At 45.2% G+C, this 19,831-nt stretch overlaps 1 protein-coding gene and 1 pseudogene across 3 annotated transcripts in view; both read left to right on the forward strand.

Annotated features, from left to right (window-relative positions):
- Nucleotides 1-19,831, forward strand: part of aldh3b1 (aldehyde dehydrogenase 3 family, member B1) — an 83,835-nt gene that overhangs the window by 27,375 nt on the left and 36,629 nt on the right. The gene's annotated exons all lie outside the window — the stretch shown is intronic.
- LOC148323088 (liprin-beta-1 pseudogene) lies at nt 704-19,696 on the forward strand (annotated as a pseudogene).

The raw sequence follows: 19,831 nt of genomic DNA on the forward strand, positions 1-19,831 counted from the left end.
GGAAACACCAGAGCTCATTCCCTATTTCCCACACAACTTGTGGACATACAGGGGCCGGTAATATTCGCACCATGTTGCCAGTGCTTACCGTTAAAGTAAGGGCTGCCAAGGGTGACTGTGTGATCTTAACATATGCATTCTTGGATCCGGGCACCACCGGAACATTTTGCTCTGAACAGCCGATGCATCGCTTGAACCTCCCTGGAAAGAGAACCCAAGTCCTGCTCCAAACAATGGGTCAAAGAAAGATGAGTACTGCTTTTTCACTGTTTAATCTCGAGGTGGCCAGCCTGGAAAGCTCACAGTTCCATCCACTTCCGGAAGTGATTACACAAAAACAAATGCCAGTCACCACAGACAATTAAGACCTCCTTAAATGGCCATATTTGTCAGGTGTACAGATGCCATCCATTCAAGCCAAGGTCGACCTGTTGATCAGTATCAATGCACCCAAGCTATTGGAGCCAAGGGGAGTTATTAACAGTCAAGGAAATCGTCTGTATGCTGTCAAAACTGTGCTCGGCTGGGTTGTTAATGGCCCACTGGATGTGATTAGTAGGATGGAAGCTTCCGCTATATCTGTAAATAGAATTGGTGTCAGCAGGCTGGAGGAGCTGCTGATGAACCAGTATAATCATGATGTCTTTGAGAAGCACATGGAAAAACAGAAAATGTCAAGACAAGACCAACAGATTTCAACATAATGGAAACATCTGCCAAGTTACAGAATGAGATGGGCATCAAAGCTGTGACCTCAAGCATTGCAGATCCGACAGAGAGAGATGTGGAAGTACAGTGAATGAAGAAAGCAGTTGAATCGTTGATGGAGGAAAATGAACAGAAGGACCATAAGATTTAGGAACTAAAACAGTCATTGATGAGGTACAAGAAAGATCAGGACATGGTGATGTCAGTTCAAGGGAAAAACGAAAATCCTACTGGTAATGCATGTGCGGAATCTAATGCAAATGGTTCCGCTTCATGCTGGTTGTCAAACCATTTGCCTGTAGACACAAATGAATTTAATGATGAAGAGCAAGGAAAGAACACAGATGAACTGGAGATACTCAGTGGTCTGTGTGGGGATGGTTCACCCTCATCCATACCTTCTGATCCTGACCAGGTCACAGAGTATGTGGCTACAGATGTAGACGGCAGTCAAGATACAGGTCAGTCTGTCAGCCATGATCTTGTAGAAAGGAGCAAGGGTGAAGCGAACACTCGTGAAGATATCATTCAAACGGATGAGAAGCCACCAATAAGTCCTGCAGCAGCCTCGTTCGTCACCACAGAGGAAGACAGCTTTTGGTTCAAAGAGGCCCACTCATCTCTTGGAAAGGGATTCTTCAAGCTGCGTGGGGGATAGAGGACCGGGGGTTCCCGGAAAATTGCTAAGACTGAAGACCAAGGCACAGATTTGACCAGGCTACCTCAGAGTTTGGCTGTCAGTGGACGGCACTCATGTGCTTTCCACCACTCCGGAGGGCAAGAAAAGGTCTAAAGGAATTAAACTATTTGGCAAGCCTAAGCAAGGCCAGTCCACAGCATTTGGTTTGAATGACAAGCCGCCAGTTGGAGATTATGAGAGGGGCGGAGTGCGATCCATGGCTGGACCCAGACAGGGTTGGTCCCTTGATTTCCAGCGGGTCAACAGTTACGTGGACGCTCCCATTGCATGCCGGTCAACGGAACAGGTGTGGGAACGGCTACAAGAGCAAGGTTTTGGTCTTTACGTGAACATGGCACGTGTGTGGATCTCCTCAGGACAGGCATAGCTTCAGGCTTCCCAGCTAGACCTGGAGAGGGAGCTGAGCATTGAACACCCACTCCACAGGAAGAGGCTGCAGCTGGCTCAGCAGGCTTTGGCTCAAAAGAAAAGAACAGTGTTTCCCCTGCAGATATTTCTCAGTGGACCAACTACGGGGTCATGGAGTGGCTGCGCTCTGCCCACCTGGCTGGATGCGCTCCCAACCTGAGAGGCAGCGGCCTGGACGGGGGTTTAATGGTGCTAGAGCCAAGGTGTAACGCCCTCCGCAGGCACGACAAACACAAATGGTTTTCTTTTGGATTACGGGTTTAATGAAGGCGTCTTATTCCATCACACCGTGAAAACTGTACACAAATAAATAATACAACTGACATGTTACATTCATAAAAACAACAACGTAACTTACAATGTCACATACTGAAAACTATACAAACGAAAAAAATACCTCCTTTACTGCTGCCGCAAATGAGGGAATTCAAGGGTGAATTGTTGAGGTGATCACTTGTCCTCCTAGTCTCTATTCTTAATAAATGTTGACTGAAGTGACCGCAGGTTCAAACCAGTTGATCACCTGTGCACGTGTGGGGCCAAAACCAGGAAGTATTTATAGGGAAACGGAAGGCAAGGGCGTGTCCTCCAAACAATGCGATACTATGTATATAATTAAATGCAAATACTAATATGTAAATTTGTAAAGTGCATCGATTAAATATACATATAATCAATTATAAATGACTGAAAATGAACAAATAAATTAAATCCATGCCCAATTATGGCTACATTTATACGCCCATCAAATTACACAAACAAAATTTCTTATGAATGTACTATAATATAGCATGTTGAGCTGTTTTTCAAATGTAGGTTCTTAACAGTTAAGTATTATATTGACTTCATAATAATGTTCTAGTCTGCTTCTATCAAAGTGACCACCTTGTGTTTGGGTCTCTCCAGATATACTGTACGAGTTGTTGTTTTCCCTTTACTATCATATGAGGTGTGGCAAACCAGTAGCTTTAGATTTCTGACAATACCATCTTGACCTGGGTAGACTTCAGTGACTCTTGCTAGTTTCCATTCGTTGCGTAGTGTCTCTTCATCTTGAAGAAGGACTATGTCATTTACTTTAGAGTTCCTTCTGGTTTCACACCACTTCTGCCTTTGTTGCAGGTTGAGAAGATATTCTTTTCGCCATCTTTTCCAAAACTCATTAGCCAAATACTGTACTCGGCGCCACATCTTTTGTAGGTAGAGATCTTGCTTGACGAATTCTCCAGGTGGGGGTAGAATAATTATTGACTTCATAGTTAGAATGTGGTTTGGGGTTAATGGTTCAGGGCCAATTTGAGGTGTTACAACAGCAAATATATAGATCACATAGATGCGGTGGCGTAATGTAGCCATTAATATATAACATTAGCAGCAGACACTCATAAAAAGCATGCAAATATACACAGTACAAATGTATATACACAGGTCCCCAAGTATATACACACTTACATCCCACAACATATACAAGTGTAAGGAAACACTCCTAATGCCTGTCTATGGTACAGAGGGGAAATGAATAAAAACATTCAAATGATATAAAATACTGAAAGATTGAAAATACTGCAATGATAAAAGTACTGGAATGGTAAGAGTACTGAAATGATAGAAAAATACTGCAATGATAGAAAATACTGCAATGATAAAATATACTGCAATGATAAAATATACTGCAATGATAAAATATACTGCAATGACAAAAGTACTGTAGTGGTAAAAGTACTGCAATGATAAAAAAAATACTGCAATGATAAAAGTACTGTAATAGTGAAAGTACTGCAATGATAGAAATACTGCAGTGATAAAAGTACTGTAATAAGAATACTGTAATGGTAAACGAAATTCAGCGTTGATCAGTATTTAAGTACAGCATTGGATAAAGCCCAGTAGTAGGTATTCTAGGACTGCACAATTGCACTAATGCCCCTCGTTTGTAGGCCTGACCTAATGTTCTTGTGAAAAAGTCTGACAGCTGCCAGCAGAAAGGAGCGGCGAAATCTCTTTTGTACAGCGAGGGTGTAACAGTCTATCACTGAAGGAGCTGTGGAGTGTTCTAAGCGTGTCATTTAGTGGGTGGGCTGGGTTGTCCAGCATTGACAGTTTTGCCGTCATCCTCCTGCCCCCCAGCAGACATTCAGAAAAAACATGAAAATATACACAGTATATACATATATACACAGATCCCCATGTATATACACAGTTACATCCCACATCATATACAAGTGTAAGGAAACACTCCTAATGTCTGTCCATGGTACAGAGGGGAAATAAATAAAAACGCTGCAATGATAAAAAATACTGAATGATAGCAAATCCAGCAATTATAAAAATACTGCAATGATAAAAGCACTGTAATAATAGAAAATACTGCAATGATAAAAGTCCTGTAATAGTAAAAGTACTGCAATGATAGAAAGTACTGCAATGATAAAAGTATTGTAATGGTAAAAGTACTGCAATGATAAAAAAAATACTGCAATGATAGAAAATACTGCAATGATAAAAGTACTGAAATAGTAGAAGTACTGCAATGATAGAAAATACTGCAATGATAAAAGTACTGTAATAGTAAAAGTACTGCAACAATAGAAAAATACTGCAATGATAAAAGTACTGTAGTGGTAAAAGTACTGCAATGATAGAAATACTGCAGTGATAAAAGTACTGTAATGATAAGACGAAATACAGCATTGGTCAATATTTAAGTACAGCATTGGAAAAAGCACAGCAGTAGTGTGTATTGCATTCTAGGACTGCACAATTGCACTAATGGCCGCCCGTTTGTAGGCCTGACCAAATGTTCTTGTTAAAAAGTCTGACAGCAGCCGGCAGGAAGGAGCGGCAAAATCTCTCTTTGGCATTCGTTTTCCAAGATGGCGGCGCGCATGGACGCAGCGGCTAACAGCTCCCCCTCACAGTGCTCCTTTTTACTTTTTATTAGTGTTTGCTTGCTCTTATTGGCATCAACTGAGGCACAACAAAGATATACCCGCCAAGACATCGTGAACATTGGATATCGATGCGAAATAACCATCACAGAGGAATTTTGCTATGATCGCAAAATTCCGAACGAACTGGCGAGGCTGCCCGGCTCACCATGGCTGGTCATCGGGGCCGGGAGGCGGCGCAGGCGACGCAGAGAGAGGAAGCAGAAGCGAGGCTGCAGGTCCGGTGTCTTGCAACGGCTGCGACGGCAGCCCCATAGGCAACCACTACCGAGTCTGCACCTCACCAACGCCAGATCCGTGGTCCACAAAATCGACGACCTGGGATTACAAATCCTGGGAAACCGCTATGTGCGCGATAGCAGTGTGATCGTCGTCACGGAAACCTGGCTGCACGCAGACGTCCCCGACGCTAGCATCCAGCTGGCCGGGCGCTCGCTACATCGAGCGGATCGGACGAGGGACACCGGTAAGAGGAGGGGCGGGGGGCTCTGTGTTTACGTGCATGAGAACTGGTGCGGCGATAGCACGATCGTCGAGAAGCACTCTTCCCCCAACATCGAGTTCATGTCCGTTAAATGCCGGCCTTATTTTCTCCCGAGGGAGCTAACGGTAGTGATTGTCACAGCTGTTTACATCCCTCCCGACGCTAGCACTAGCACGGCGCTCTCGCTACTCGCGTGCGTCATCAATAAACATCAGCGGGCCCACCCCGATGGCGTTCACGTAGTAGCGGGAGACTTTAATAAGGCCAATTTAAAGACTGTACTCCCAGAGTTTCACCAGCATGTCAAGTGCCCAACGAGGGGAGACAACACTCTCGACCATGTGTACTCGAACATCAAGCACGCATACAGAGCCCTCCCACTCGCCCCTCTCGGCCAGTCAGACCACCTGTCCTTGCAGCTCGCACCTGCGTACACCCCTCTCAGGCGCAGATTCAGGCCTACCACAAAGACTGTGAAAACCTGGCGTGACGACGCCATGAGTGAATTACAGGACTGCTTTCATGACACAAACTGGGACCTCTTTGATCATCAGGACCTTGATGTCTACACGCATTGTGTACTGGACTACATCAAGTTCTGCATGGAAACTGTGTCCCAACATAAGACTATACGGACCTTTCCAAATGCGAAGCCCTGGATGTCCAGCAGGGTTCGCTCTCTCCTCAAGGCCCGTGACGCTGCCTTCAGGTCAGGCGACAAAGCCCAGTACAGGGTGGCTCGTGCTGACCTGAGCAAAGGCATCAAGCTAGCCAAGGCAACCTACAAGGGGAGGCTGGAGGCCCACCTTGCCAGTAACAGGCCACGGGAGGTGTGGCAGGGTCTACGGAGCATCACCAACTTCCGTGGCAGCAGCACGACCTCTGTAGACCCGAGTGCATCGCTGGCAGAGGAGCTTAACTGCTTCTTCGCTCGCTTTGACTCGCCCCAACCGTCACACCCCCGCACTTCAAGCTCCAACTCCCCCCCACTCATCGTAGAGGAACACGATGTGAGGCGCGCGCTCCTGGCGGTCAACCCCAGGAAAGCTACTGGACCCGACGGAATACCAGGCAAGGTCCTCAGAGCATGTGCCCACCAACTGTCACATGTTTTCTGCAGGATCTTCAACCGCTCCCTGGCTCAGGCAGTCATCCCCTCCTGCTTGAAAACTTCCACCATTATTCCTGTCCCCAAAAAGTCACCAGCCGTCCACCTGAATGACTACCGTCCTGTTGCTCTCACACCAGTCATTATGAAGTGCTTCGAGAGGCTGGTTCTCCAGCACATCAGGGACTGCCTTCCTCCCACTCTGGACCCCTACCAGTTTGCATACCGGGCTAACAGATCCACTGAGGACGCCATCGACACTGCTCTGCATGTTGTGCTGGGCCACCTGGAACGACAGCAGAGCTATGCAAGGATGCTCTTTGTGGACTACAGCTCGGCATTCAACACGATCATCCCAGACATCCTCGTCGCCAAACTGGACACTCTCGGCCTCCCTGCCCTCACACGCATCTGGATTAAGGACTTTCTGACCAACTGTTCGACCTGTTGCCCTCTGGCAGGCGCTACAGATGCATCAAATCAAGGACCAATAGACTGAGAAACAGTTTCTTTCCGAGAGCCATCTCCATACTGAACTCTCACACACACACGAGACCACCCTAACCTCGCAAAACAGCATTGTGATGTGTTTCTATATGCCCTATTCAGTACTGAATTCCATTGCACTGTCTTCTTTATTTATCTAATTTATATATTTGTCTGTATTATTGTTGTATTGCACTGGAGAGGGGAGCCCTCTAATCTCGTTGCACACTTGAGTACAATGACAATAAAGGGATTTCTATTCTATTCTATTCTATTCTACAGCGAGGGTGTAACAGTCTATCACTGAAGGAGCTGGGGAGTATTCTAAGAGTGTCATTTAGTGGCAAAACTGTCATCAATGCTGGACAACCCAGCATTGATGACAGTTTTGTCGTCATCCTCCTGCCCCCCACTGAGTCCACAGAATCCAGGGAGCAGCCCAGGACAGAGCGGGCCCTCCTCACTAGTTTGTCCAGTCTCTTTTTGTCCCGGCCCGAATACCACTCCATAGAAAATAACCGGTGAAACCACCAAGTCATAGAAGATCCTGAGGAGTGTCCCCGAACGCCAAAGGACCTCAGCCTCCTGAGTAGGAAGAGTCTGCTCTGACCCTTCCTATAGAGAGCGTCTGTGTTGTCGCTCCAGTCCAGTTTATTGTTCTGATGAACACCCAGGTACTTGTAAGTTGAGGACCTCTCAACGTCTGTTCCCTGGATATTCACTGGTGCAGGTGGAGAGTGCCGACGCTTGCAGAAATCCACCACCAGCTCTTTGGATTTCCCAGCGTTGATTTGGAGGCGGTTCTGCTGACACCAGTCCACAAAACCCTGCGTAACCCCTATGTACTCCCGATCAGCTCCGTCAGTGATGAGGCCAACAATTGCAGAGTCATCAGAGAACTTCTGCAGGTGACAGGTGGAGGAATTGTATTTGTAGTCCGAGGTGTAGAGAGTGAACAGGAAGGTAGCCAGAACAGTTCCCTGTGGCGCTCCCGTGCTGCAGAGGAGCACGTCAGACACACAGTCCTGTGTTCTCACGTACTGTGGCCGGTTTGTGAGGTAGTCGTGGATCCATGTGATGAGGTGGTGGGCCACTCCCGCCTGCTCCAGCTTGTCTCCCAATAGGGTGGGCTGGATGGTGTTGAAAGCACTGGAGAAATCAAAGAACATGATCCTCACCGTGCCCCCCGCCTTCTCCAGGTGGGAGAGTGATGTGTGGAACAGGTAGATGATGGCATCATCCACACTGAAGCCAGGCTTGTATGCAAACTGGTGTGGGTCCATTGAGGAGCTGACCAGGCGGCGCAGATGGACGAGGACCAGTCTCTCCAGGGTCTTCATCAGATGAGACGTCAGCGCCACTGGTCTGAAGTTGTTGAGCTCCTTCGGATGGGGGGTCTTTGGAACCGGAACAAGGCAGGATGTTTTCCACAGCTGGGGGACTCTGCCCAGCTTCAGGCTCAGGTTGAACATGTGCTGGACAATTCCACACAGCTGGTCTGCGCAGGATTTGAGGAGCTGGGAGATAATCCCATCTGGACCTGCTGCCTTCCTCGCCTTCATCTTCCTCAGTTGGTTCTTCACCTGATATGTTGTGAGGAACAACAAACCTGATCAAACCTATTGGAAAATAGGTTCAACTCATTTGCCCACTGAAGCCCCCGCCCCTTCTGGGTCTTACCTGGTCATCCATGGCCTGAGATGGTCTTCAGGCCCCTCCAGACATCCCTGGCATTGTTCCGCTGCAGTTGTTCCAACATCCGCATCCTGTAGGACTTTTTCCTCTCTCTTATCCTCCTTCTCAGCTGACGTTGCACTCTCTTCAGCTCCTCCTTGTCGCCTGACACAAAAGCCCTCTTTTTCTCCTTCATGAGAGCTTTAATGTCCGGTGTGATCCAGGGTTTGTTGTTGGAGAAACATCTTACAGTCCTGGTGGGAATGGTGTTCTCCATGCAGAAATTAATAGTCTGTTATCGTGTCTGTTAGACCATTAATGTCCTCCCCGTGGGCTTCGCTGAATACCTCCCACACAGTTGTATTGAAACAGTCCTTTAAGGCCTCCTCGGCTTCTCCAGACCATCTCTGAACTGTGCGTGTCACAGCTGGCTGCCTGCGGACCAGAGGTTTGTACACAGGCAGAAGAGCAACCAAGTTGTGGTCAGCATTGCCCATCGTGGGGGGGCAGAGGTGTGTAAGCCTCCTTGGTGTTGGCATAGAAAAGGTCCAATATTTTATTGTCTCTGGTGTGGCAGCTTACATATTGTGTGAATGAAGGCAGAGAGGAGGAAGGAGAAGCATGATTGAAGTCACCAGAGATAAGGAGCAGGGCATTTGGGTGCTGTGTTTGTAGCCTGCTCACAGCTGCAGTCAGTACGTCACAGGCTGTCTCACTGTTAGCAGAGGGTGGCACGTACGCCGTCACCGCGATCACATGACTGAACTCTCGCAGTAAATAGTACGGACGGATGCTAACCGCTATCAGCTCAATGTCCCGACTGCAAAGTTAATCCTTAACAGTTATGTGCCCAGGGTTACACCATCTATCATTAACAAACACAGCCAGCCCTCCTCCTTTCCTCTTACCGCTCTCCTGTGTCCTGTCCGCACATAGGATTTGGAAGCCGTCCAATTCCACAACGGCATCCGGCGTTAGCTCTGTTAGCCACTACTCCGTGAACATCAGCAAGCTAGCCTCCCGGAAATTCCTCTCGTGCCGGGTTAGCACTGTTAGCTCGTCCATTTTATTGGGAAGGGATCTAACATTCCCCATAATAACGGACGGGAGGACGGGGTGGTATCGTCTCCTCCTTGCCTGGCGTTTAGCCCCTGTACGACATCCCCGTCTCTTCCTCCTCAGCTCGCGGGGGATATCGAGTCTCGCTCCGGGAGCCGGCGCGGAGTTAGCACGGAGTGCTAACAGCTGATCTCTTCTGTACACGATCAATCCGTAGCTCCGAGTTTCGTCTCCGGACACGATCGCGCAAAAAACAGCCCCCAACAGCAGTAAAACCACTGCAAGTTGAATGTCCATTGCTGCAATGAGGTAAAATAAAACAGGGTAAAGGGAAAAAACACATGAAAAAGGCTCAATAGTGAACCGTGCTGCTGTAAACAGGCAGCCACTCACGCGGCGCCGGAAGCGGAAAAATATTGTTCTCTTTTAGCTTTGACAAGAACTTTAGGTCATCTTGTGAGATGGGATTATCTTCCTTTGCTTTCTGAGAAGTCGCACTCATTTCTGTAGCTGTCACTACTTTAACTTCTAATCTGTTGTCGTAGTGCACTTTTGTGCGGAGGCTGGTAGAAGACTCCACATTTGGTGTCACTTGTCTCACTTCCATACGATGACTTGTTCCAATGGCATCGCCGTAGTCCACATAGGGACTTCCACATCCCACAATGCTCCATCCTATATCTGTACATTGTGAATAGGGCTGGTTTACTTTGCGAGATACAACTTTTCTAGGTTGGGTTTTGCATTCTCATTTGTGGGGATGTGATCTCTGTTGCTGGGATAAACTCCCTAGTATACGATGATGGTAGGGAGATCTTCTTTCTTGAGTGGTAGCCACGGACTTGCAAATTGTTCACCTTTTGTGCATTAACTGTCGAAGTTGTCGTCATTGTGGTGAGCTTGAGCTTTATCTGGTCTTTACTGGCTTTCAATTTGTTAGCAACATCACTGAGAATAAAGGTTGAATCGCTCGGAGAATCTCGCAGCGCATACACCAGGACTTCTTCTGCTGGGCAGGTTGTAGATGAGAGCCAGACCGGAATTATTGCAGAGGTAATTTTGCCAATCTCACCAACAATAGCTCTATGTGTGATATAGCAACTGTAGTTGTTCTTTCAGGGGGCGTACATGTAGGTTCCTCTTGACTTTGTTTCTCTTTGGCTTGTGTTAACTTTGTGTCCCACTTGGCTCTGTCCTCGTGAAGCCAAGTAGGTGCCGCTTGTGGCACACATCTCACTCACTTCTATTGCTACATTTCTTGGAATGGTGGCCAGGGTTGAGACAACCAAAACACAACTTATTTTCTTTGACGAAGCTTATTTTTTCTTGAACCTCCTCCTTTATGAACTTTCTACACTTGGGCAAGGTGTGTCCATTTTTCTTACAAAAGACACATGCAATTACTTCCTTTTCATCTACGCTTGAAGCCAGAACCTTTGCTCCCAATTTGAGGTGTTACAACAGCAAATATATAGATCACATAGATGCGGTGGCGTAATGTAGACATTAATATATAACATTAGCAGCAGACACTCATAAAAAGCATGCAAATATACACAGTACAAATGTATATACACAGGTCCCCAAGTATATACACACTTACATCCCACAACATATACAAGTGTAAGGAAACACTCCTAATGCCTGTCTATGGTACAGAGGGGAAATGAATAAAAACATTCAAATGATATAAAATACTGAAAGATTGAAAATACTGCAATGATAAAAGTACTGGAATGGTAAGAGTACTGAAATGATAGAAAAATACTGCAATGATAGAAAATACTGCAATGATAAAATATACTGCAATGATAAAATATACTGCAATGACAAAAGTACTGTAGTGGTAAAAGTACTGCAATGATAAAAAAAATACTGCAATGATAAAAGTACTGTAATAGTGAAAGTACTGCAATGATAGAAATACTGCAGTGATAAAAGTACTGTAATAAGAATACTGTAATGGTAAACGAAATTCAGCGTTGATCAGTATTTGCTGCCAGGATGGCCGAGTGGTCTAAGGCGCCGCGTTCCGGACGCAGTCTCCCCAGGAGGCCTGGGTTCGAATCTCGTGGCTGCCAGGATGGCCGAGTGGTCTAAGGCGCCGCGTTCAGGACCCAGTCTCCCCAGGAGGCCTGGGTTCGAATCTCGAATTTCCCCATTGTGGGACTAATAAAGGCATTATTATTATTATTATTATTATTATTGTATTTAAGTACAGCATTGGATAAAGCCCAGTAGTAGGTATTCTAGGACTGCACAATTGCACTAATGCCCCTCGTTTTTAGGCCTGACCTAATGTTCTTGTGAAAAAGTCTGACAGCTGCCAGCAGAAAGGAGCGGCGAAATCTCTTTTGTACAGCGAGGGTGTAACAGTCTATCACTGAAGGAGCTGTGGAGTGTTCTAAGCGTGTCATTTAGTGGGTGGGCTGGGTTGTCCAGCATTGACAGTTTTGCCGTCATCCTCCTGCCCCCCAGCAGACATTCAGAAAAAACATGAAAATATACACAGTATATACATATATACACAGATCCCCATGTATATACACAGTTACATCCCACATCATATACAAGTGTAAGGAAACACTCCTAATGTCTGTCCATGGTACAGAGGGGAAATAAATAAAAACGCTGCAATGATAAAAAATACTGAATGATAGCAAATCCAGCAATTATAAAAATACTGCAATGATAAAAGCACTGTAATAATAGAAAATACTGCAATGATAAAAGTCCTGTAATAGTAAAAGTACTGCAATGATAGAAAGTACTGCAATGATAAAAGTATTGTAATGGTAAATGTACTGCAATGATAAAAAAAATACTGCAATGATAGAAAATACTGCAATGATAAAAGTACTGAAATAGTAGAAGTACTGCAATGATAGAAAAGACTGCAATGATAAAAGTACTGTAATAGTAAAAGTACTGCAACAATAGAAAAATACTGCAATGATAAAAGTACTGTAGTGGTAAAAGTACTGCAATGATAGAAATACTGCAGTGATAAAAGTACTGTAATGATAAGAATACTGTAATGGTAAACGAAATACAGCATTGGTCAATATTTAAGTACAGCATTGGAAAAAGCACAGCAGTAGTGTGTATTGCATTCTAGGACTGCACAATTGCACTAATGGCCGCCCGTTTGTAGGCCTGACCAAATGTTCTTGTTAAAAAGTCTGACAGCAGCCGGCAGGAAGGAGCGGCAAAATCTCTCTTTTGTACAGCGAGGGTGTAACAGTCTATCACTGAAGGAGCTGGGGAGTATTCTAAGAGTGTCATTTAGTGGCAAAACTGTCATCAATGCTGGACAACCCAGCATTGATGACAGTTTTGTCGTCATCCTCCTGCCCCCCACTGAGTCCACAGAATCCAGGGAGCAGCCCAGGACAGAGCGGGCCCTCCTCACTAGTTTGTCCAGTCTCTTTTTGTCCCGGCCCGAATACCACTCCATAGAAAATAACCGGTGAAACCACCAAGTCATAGAAGATCCTGAGGAGTGTCCCCGAACGCCAAAGGACCTCAGCCTCCTGAGTAGGAAGAGTCTGCTCTGACCCTTCCTATAGAGAGCGTCTGTGTTGTCGCTCCAGTCCAGTTTATTGTTCTGATGAACACCCAGGTACTTGTAAGTTGAGGACCTCTCAACGTCTGTTCCCTGGATATTCACTGGTGCAGGTGGAGAGTGCCGACGCTTGCAGAAATCCACCACCAGCTCTTTGGATTTCCCAGCGTTGATTTGGAGGCGGTTCTGCTGACACCAGTCCACAAAACCCTGCGCAACCCCTATGTACTCCCGATCAGCTCCGTCAGTGATGAGGCCAACAATTGCAGAGTCATCAGAGAACTTCTGCAGGTGACAGGTGGAGGAATTGTATTTGTAGTCCGAGGTGTAGAGAGTGAACAGGAAGGTAGCCAGAACAGTTCCCTGTGGCGCTCCCGTGCTGCAGAGGAGCACGTCAGACACACAGTCCTGTGTTCTCACGTACTGTGGCCGGTTTGTGAGGTAGTCGTGGATCCATGTGATGAGGTGGTGGGCCACTCCCGCCTGCTCCAGCTTGTCTCCCAATAGGGTGGGCTGGATGGTGTTGAAAGCACTGGAGAAATCAAAGAACATGATCCTCACCGTGCCCCCCGCCTTCTCCAGGTGGGAGAGTGATGTGTGGAACAGGTAGATGATGGCATCATCCACACTGAAGCCAGGCTTGTATGCAAACTGGTGTGGGTCCATTGAGGAGCTGACCAGGCGGCGCAGATGGACGAGGACCAGTCTCTCCAGGGTCTTCATCAGATGAGACGTCAGCGCCACTGGTCTGAAGTTGTTGAGCTCCTTCGGATGGGGGGTCTTTGGAACCGGAACAAGGCAGGATGTTTTCCACAGCTGGGGGACTCTGCCCAGCTTCAGGCTCAGGTTGAACATGTGCTGGACAATTCCACACAGCTGGTCTGCGCAGGATTTGAGGAGCTGGGAGATAATCCCATCTGGACCTGCTGCCTTCCTCGCCTTCATCTTCCTCAGTTGGTTCTTCACCTGATATGTTGTGAGGAACAACAAACCTGATCAAACCTATTGGAAAATAGGTTCAACTCATTTGCCCACTGAAGCCCCCGCCCCTTCTGGGTCTTACCTGGTCATCCATGGCCTGAGATGGTCTTCAGGCCCCTCCAGACATCCCTGGCATTGTTCCGCTGCAGTTGTTCCAACATCCGCATCCTGTAGGACTTTTTCCTCTCTCTTATCCTCCTTCTCAGCTGACGTTGCACTCTCTTCAGCTCCTCCTTGTCGCCTGACACAAAAGCCCTCTTTTTCTCCTTCATGAGAGCTTTAATGTCCGGTGTGATCCAGGGTTTGTTGTTGGAGAAACATCTTACAGTCCTGGTGGGAATGGTGTTCTCCATGCAGAAATTAATAGTCTGTTATCGTGTCTGTTAGACCATTAATGTCCTCCCCGTGGGCTTCGCTGAATACCTCCCACACAGTTGTATTGAAACAGTCCTTTAAGGCCTCCTCGGCTTCTCCAGACCATCTCTGAACTGTGCGTGTCACAGCTGGCTGCCTGCGGACCAGAGGTTTGTACACAGGCAGAAGAGCAACCAAGTTGTGGTCAGCATTGCCCATCGTGGGGGGGCAGAGGTGTGTAAGCCTCCTTGGTGTTGGCATAGAAAAGGTCCAATATTTTATTGTCTCTGGTGTGGCAGCTTACATATTGTGTGAATGAAGGCAGAGAGGAGGAAGGAGAAGCATGATTGAAGTCACCAGAGATAAGGAGCAGGGCATTTGGGTGCTGTGTTTGTAGCCTGCTCACAGCTGCAGTCAGTACGTCACAGGCTGTCTCACTGTTAGCAGAGGGTGGCACGTACGCCGTCACCGCGATCACATGACTGAACTCTCGCAGTAAATAGTACGGACGGATCTGTCGTGTTCCATTTTCCTCTTGGATTCTCAACTTCGCCTTGCTTAATTGACATTAGAGAGGTGATTGGACGACAGACAATCTTAACTTCTTTCTTTAGGAATGCAACAAACTGACTGAAGGTGGGAATATGTCCATTTTGTTCTTCCATTTCCACCAATATACGATTCCACCTAGCCATCAACCAGTAATGCAATTTAGAAAGAATCTCCCTGTTCTCGTTGCAGTCGTTCAACAATTCCAGAGCCTTTATGTGGGTCATTGCGGCCTCACAACTGCGAAGAAAATCTGTAAAGCTTTTGAGCTTGAAGCTTTCCTTAGGTCCTATCTTGGGCCATGTGTGGAGCTTTTCTCTGTATTGACTGTGCAATCGGGAAAGGGTTTCCATATCCCTCGTCTAAGAGCTCCCATGCTGCCACATAGGCGGATGTTGTGCCAAGTAGGAAATAGCCCTCGATTGCATTCTTTCCATCTACATATTGACATATTGGCGGAGGAAGTAGAGCTTCTCATTTTCATTAATGCTCTTCTGTTCAATCAGCATTTTGAATGACAGTCTCCAGTCATTGTACATCAACGGATCCCCTTTGAATACAACAGGTTCAGGAACTGGAATTCTTTTGGTACTCATCAGCTTCTCTTTCCAAACGACGTTTTACACAGCTGCTGCTTCTTGTTCAGCTAGCTTATTCATTGCTTTCTCTTCCAGCCGTCGTATTTCTTGTTGCTCCTTTTCTTGTTCTTAAGAGACTTTGAGAACAGCATGGCTTGCAGCAGCATCAGCAGCAGCTTCTTGTTGTCTTTCAGCAGACCCATTTGTATGTAGTGAGGTCTTCTTAGAGCCAGAGAAGAGAGAACTAACACTAGAGTTGAACAGAGAACCTACTTCAGGCCATTTATCATCTTCAATTGTATATGCACCCAGTTGTCTTGAGGATTGGATTTGGATTCTTGGACGCATAGATCAACTCTCCGGCTAGTTTCCTGATCTGGCAGTGAGATTTGCCACAGCTTGCCATATGCACCCTGTACATCTGCAGCACAACCACAACCAATGATGTGATTGAGCTCGTCCTCTGTTACTGGTTCTGTAACGTGTGCTAATTTCTTCTTGGCAAATTTCACACTGTGCCTCCATTTCTAAAATGTGAAATTGAACCTTCATTAATTTTCTCCTCTTTCATTGCTCTGCCTTTCTCAGTCAGATTTCTGCTTATTTCACTTTTTCTCAGCTTCTTTTCAGCAGTGTCTTCAACGTGACTCTTTTCAGACTGCTCTCAGGAGTCCTCTTTGTCACTAGTAATGTCCCTTACAATCCTAGTAACCTGCTCACTTAGAAAGCAGTGATAGTCAGGTTCTATGTCAGTAAGCTCTCCTTTTCTTGACATCTTGTCACAGACCTGCACTGACTCGTGTGTTATATAAACTAAATATATTAGTATACCGAATCTGTAAATTGAAACTATTACTGCTTACTGTGCTATAACTGAAATGTTTATCTATCAATATTTCCTTTTAAATTACCTTAAACCTCTACATCTAAAGTTAGCAAATATGATTATTGTTCAATTAAATTGATCTTGAAAGCTTGAAACACACTTAGTTTTGTGGTATATTTTGTTGTTGAAGTGTGGGTCTGGGTCAGCTTCCTTCCGGACAGGTCGCCGAGCATGGCAGAATTGGTGATGGAAAAAACCTCTCTGACACAGCCATTTTGGTTAGAAAGAGATTTTATTCTTGTCAAATGCTAATGTCAAAAGAAGTCTCCCCAAAAAGAAAAAGGGAAAGGGTTCCCCCTCTCTCCGGCCTTCCCTTCTTATAGGGAATGGCCACACCGGTCATGAATATCTAATTTTACCTTGTTACATATGCATTCTCATTCTACTAGTCTTCAATTTTGCCCCCAAAGGCCCCTACGGTGAGAGCAGATGTGGTTGCTCTTTGAAGTGGCCTTCTGGTGCCATCCTGACTGCTACTATCACCTCGAGTGCTCCAGACCTAGACACTGGTCAAGCCTTTTGTCCCCCTGGACAGTATCTCATTTACTTTGGAATTTCAACACAAAGACTGGTCACTTCTTTAGTCTCCAATTCCTTCATAGTTATTTAAGAGAATTACTAAAGTGTTCATAATAGTGGATATAAAAATATTTATATGCAGATATGCAGTCTTACTTTAACTTGGAATTGACGCACATATAGAACAGTCAATATAATACTCCCAAAGAATATAAACCATGTAAAATATTGATCACTAATGGTTATTTGTAATTATTATACAATCATCCCACACTTCACTCACACACTAAATAGATAAATGTAAAAAAATATAAAATAGATAAAATATAAATAAATACAATTACAAAAATCGCCCTTTCCTCTGATTAGTTTCTTATCAACAGTCCAAGTCTTCTTGTGGCTTCTTCCTGTAAATGTAGCTCCTATGCAATCTTCTTGCTGGTGTGTGTGAAATGCGAATTGAGTTTAGCGTTCACTTCTTGCCGTTGACGTGACGACGTCACCGTGGGCGGCCATCATGCTGTTGGACGATCCTTGAAGCAGTCTCCAGCGCCATCTTCTGTCCACTTGAGTTGGTGAGACAGGCGAGTTTTCATTGTAACTCCCTCCGCAGGTACGACAAACACAAATGGTTTTCTTTTGGATTACGGGTTTAATGAAGGCGTCTTATTCCATCACACCGTGAAAACTGTACACAAATAAATAATACAATTGACAAGTTACATTCATAAAAACACCAAAGTAACTAACAATGTCACATACTGAAAACTATACAAACGGAAAAAAAAACCTATTTGGCTGCTGCCGCAAAAGAGGGAATTGAAGGGTGAATTGTTGAGGTGATCACTTGTCCTCCTAGTCTCTATTCTTAATAAATGTTGACTGAAGTGACCGCAGGTTCAAACCAGTTGATCACCTGTGCACGTGTGGGGCCAAAACCAGGAAGTATTTAAAGGGAAACGGAAGGCAAGGGCGTGTCCTCCAAACAATGCGATACTATGTATATAATTAAATGCAAATACTAATATGTAAATTTGTAAAGTGCATCGATTAAATATACATATAATCAATTATAAATGACTGAAAATGAACAAATAAATTAAATCCATGCCCAATTATGGCTACATTTACACTCCCATCAAATTACACAAACAAAATTTCTTATGAATGTACTATAATATAGCATGTTGAGCTGTTTTTCAAATGTAGGTTCTTAACAGTTAAGTATTATATTGACTTCATAATAATGTTCTAGTCTGCTTCTATCAAAGTGACCACCTTGTGTTTGGGTCTCTCCAGATATACTGTACGAGTTGTTGTTTTCCCTTTACTATCATATGAGGTGTGGCAAACCAGTAGCTTTAGATTTCTGAGGTGATCATTTGTCCTCCTTGTCTCTATTCTTAATAAATGTTGACTGAAGTGACCGCAGGGTCAAACCAGTTGATCGTCTGTATACGTGTGGGGCCAAGACCAGGAAGAATTTAAAGGGAAACGGAAGACAAGGGCGTGTCCTCCAAACAATGCAATACTATGTATATAATTAAATGCAAATACTAATATGTAAATTACTGAAGTGCATTGATTAAATATACATATAACCAATTATAAATGACTGAAAATGAACAAATAAATTAAATCCATGCCCAATTATGGCTACATTTACACAAGGTTTAGCATGGAGACCATGGTGTCACTAGTCAACATCTACTCGCCACCTAACAAGACTCTGCTGTCTCGCCACTTGGCCACACATTTCAATCTGCTCATTGGTTCAGAGGCCCAGCAGCTCAAACAGGTGTGTCTGGGCAAACTGTACTCCACTCTTCTGACTGCCACCACCAGGATCAGGCCAAGGAAACTGTCATTTGGTATTTTTGGCAGTCTGAGGAAGAAAAGGCAAGAGGAGAATGAGGAGTATGTGTGTCCTATGGATGTGGAGATGCCAGAGGGGCGAATGCTGCAAAAAGGCTTTGAGCTCCACATCTACGAGGATGACCTCGATAGTCTGGACCAGATGGATGACTCAGAGAGAACTGTCAGATAACCCCACAGGCTTGAAGCGTCTTGGAAGTTCATGCAGATGTACATGGTCTTATGAGAGGCGTGAAATCGAGAATTAAATCCAGTGTAATTGAAAGACTAATTTCCAAGTTACGCTTATTGTGTGGGATTATTCAAAATGCTCTAAAAATTGTGAGTCACTTTTTTCTTTTTTGAAATATTTGTGGGAATTGCCATGTTTGTGAACCAAGCCAATTAGGGGTGGGTGTGTAGGCGCCAAATATGGGGCAAATGTGTGCATGCATTACTTTTGTTGAGAACTGTGTGGCGCTGTCATTGAGCATATAAACGGGAAGAGGAAGAAAGAGTGGACAGGTATTGATTTAAAGGGCATACAGGTTTTGACCGCATTGGCGGAGTTTGTAGGACCCTATGGATTGTGTTTTTGAGTGATTGAAAACTGAACATTGAAAAATAAACCATACCTTTTAGCAAACCACTCATGGACTCTCTAATGAATGACACACCCAAGCAACAACGGGTAACAAAGCCGCCAGCGCGTCAAACCAAGCAAACAAGCAATCAATACATCACTAGCCCACTAGTAGACTGGCTAGTATTATGAGCTTTGCAGCAACGACAACAACCATCATCTCGAAGCCCTAATATTGAAGCAAAACACTTTTTCGAGCAATTTCGCCTTGTTGTAGAATCATTGCTAGGGGTGTTCAATCAACCTTCCTTCCATGTTTTTGGAATGTGGGTGGAAACCGGAGTACCCACGCAGGCACGGGGAGAACATGCAAACTCCACCCAGGAA

The sequence above is a fragment of the Idiotropiscis lumnitzeri genome, chromosome 15 (genome assembly GCF_059441095.1).
Source record: "Idiotropiscis lumnitzeri isolate Australia: NSW breed Sydney's pygmy pipehorse chromosome 15, RoL_Ilum_1.0, whole genome shotgun sequence".
In the NCBI taxonomy this organism is placed as follows: Eukaryota; Metazoa; Chordata; class Actinopteri; order Syngnathiformes; family Syngnathidae; genus Idiotropiscis; species Idiotropiscis lumnitzeri.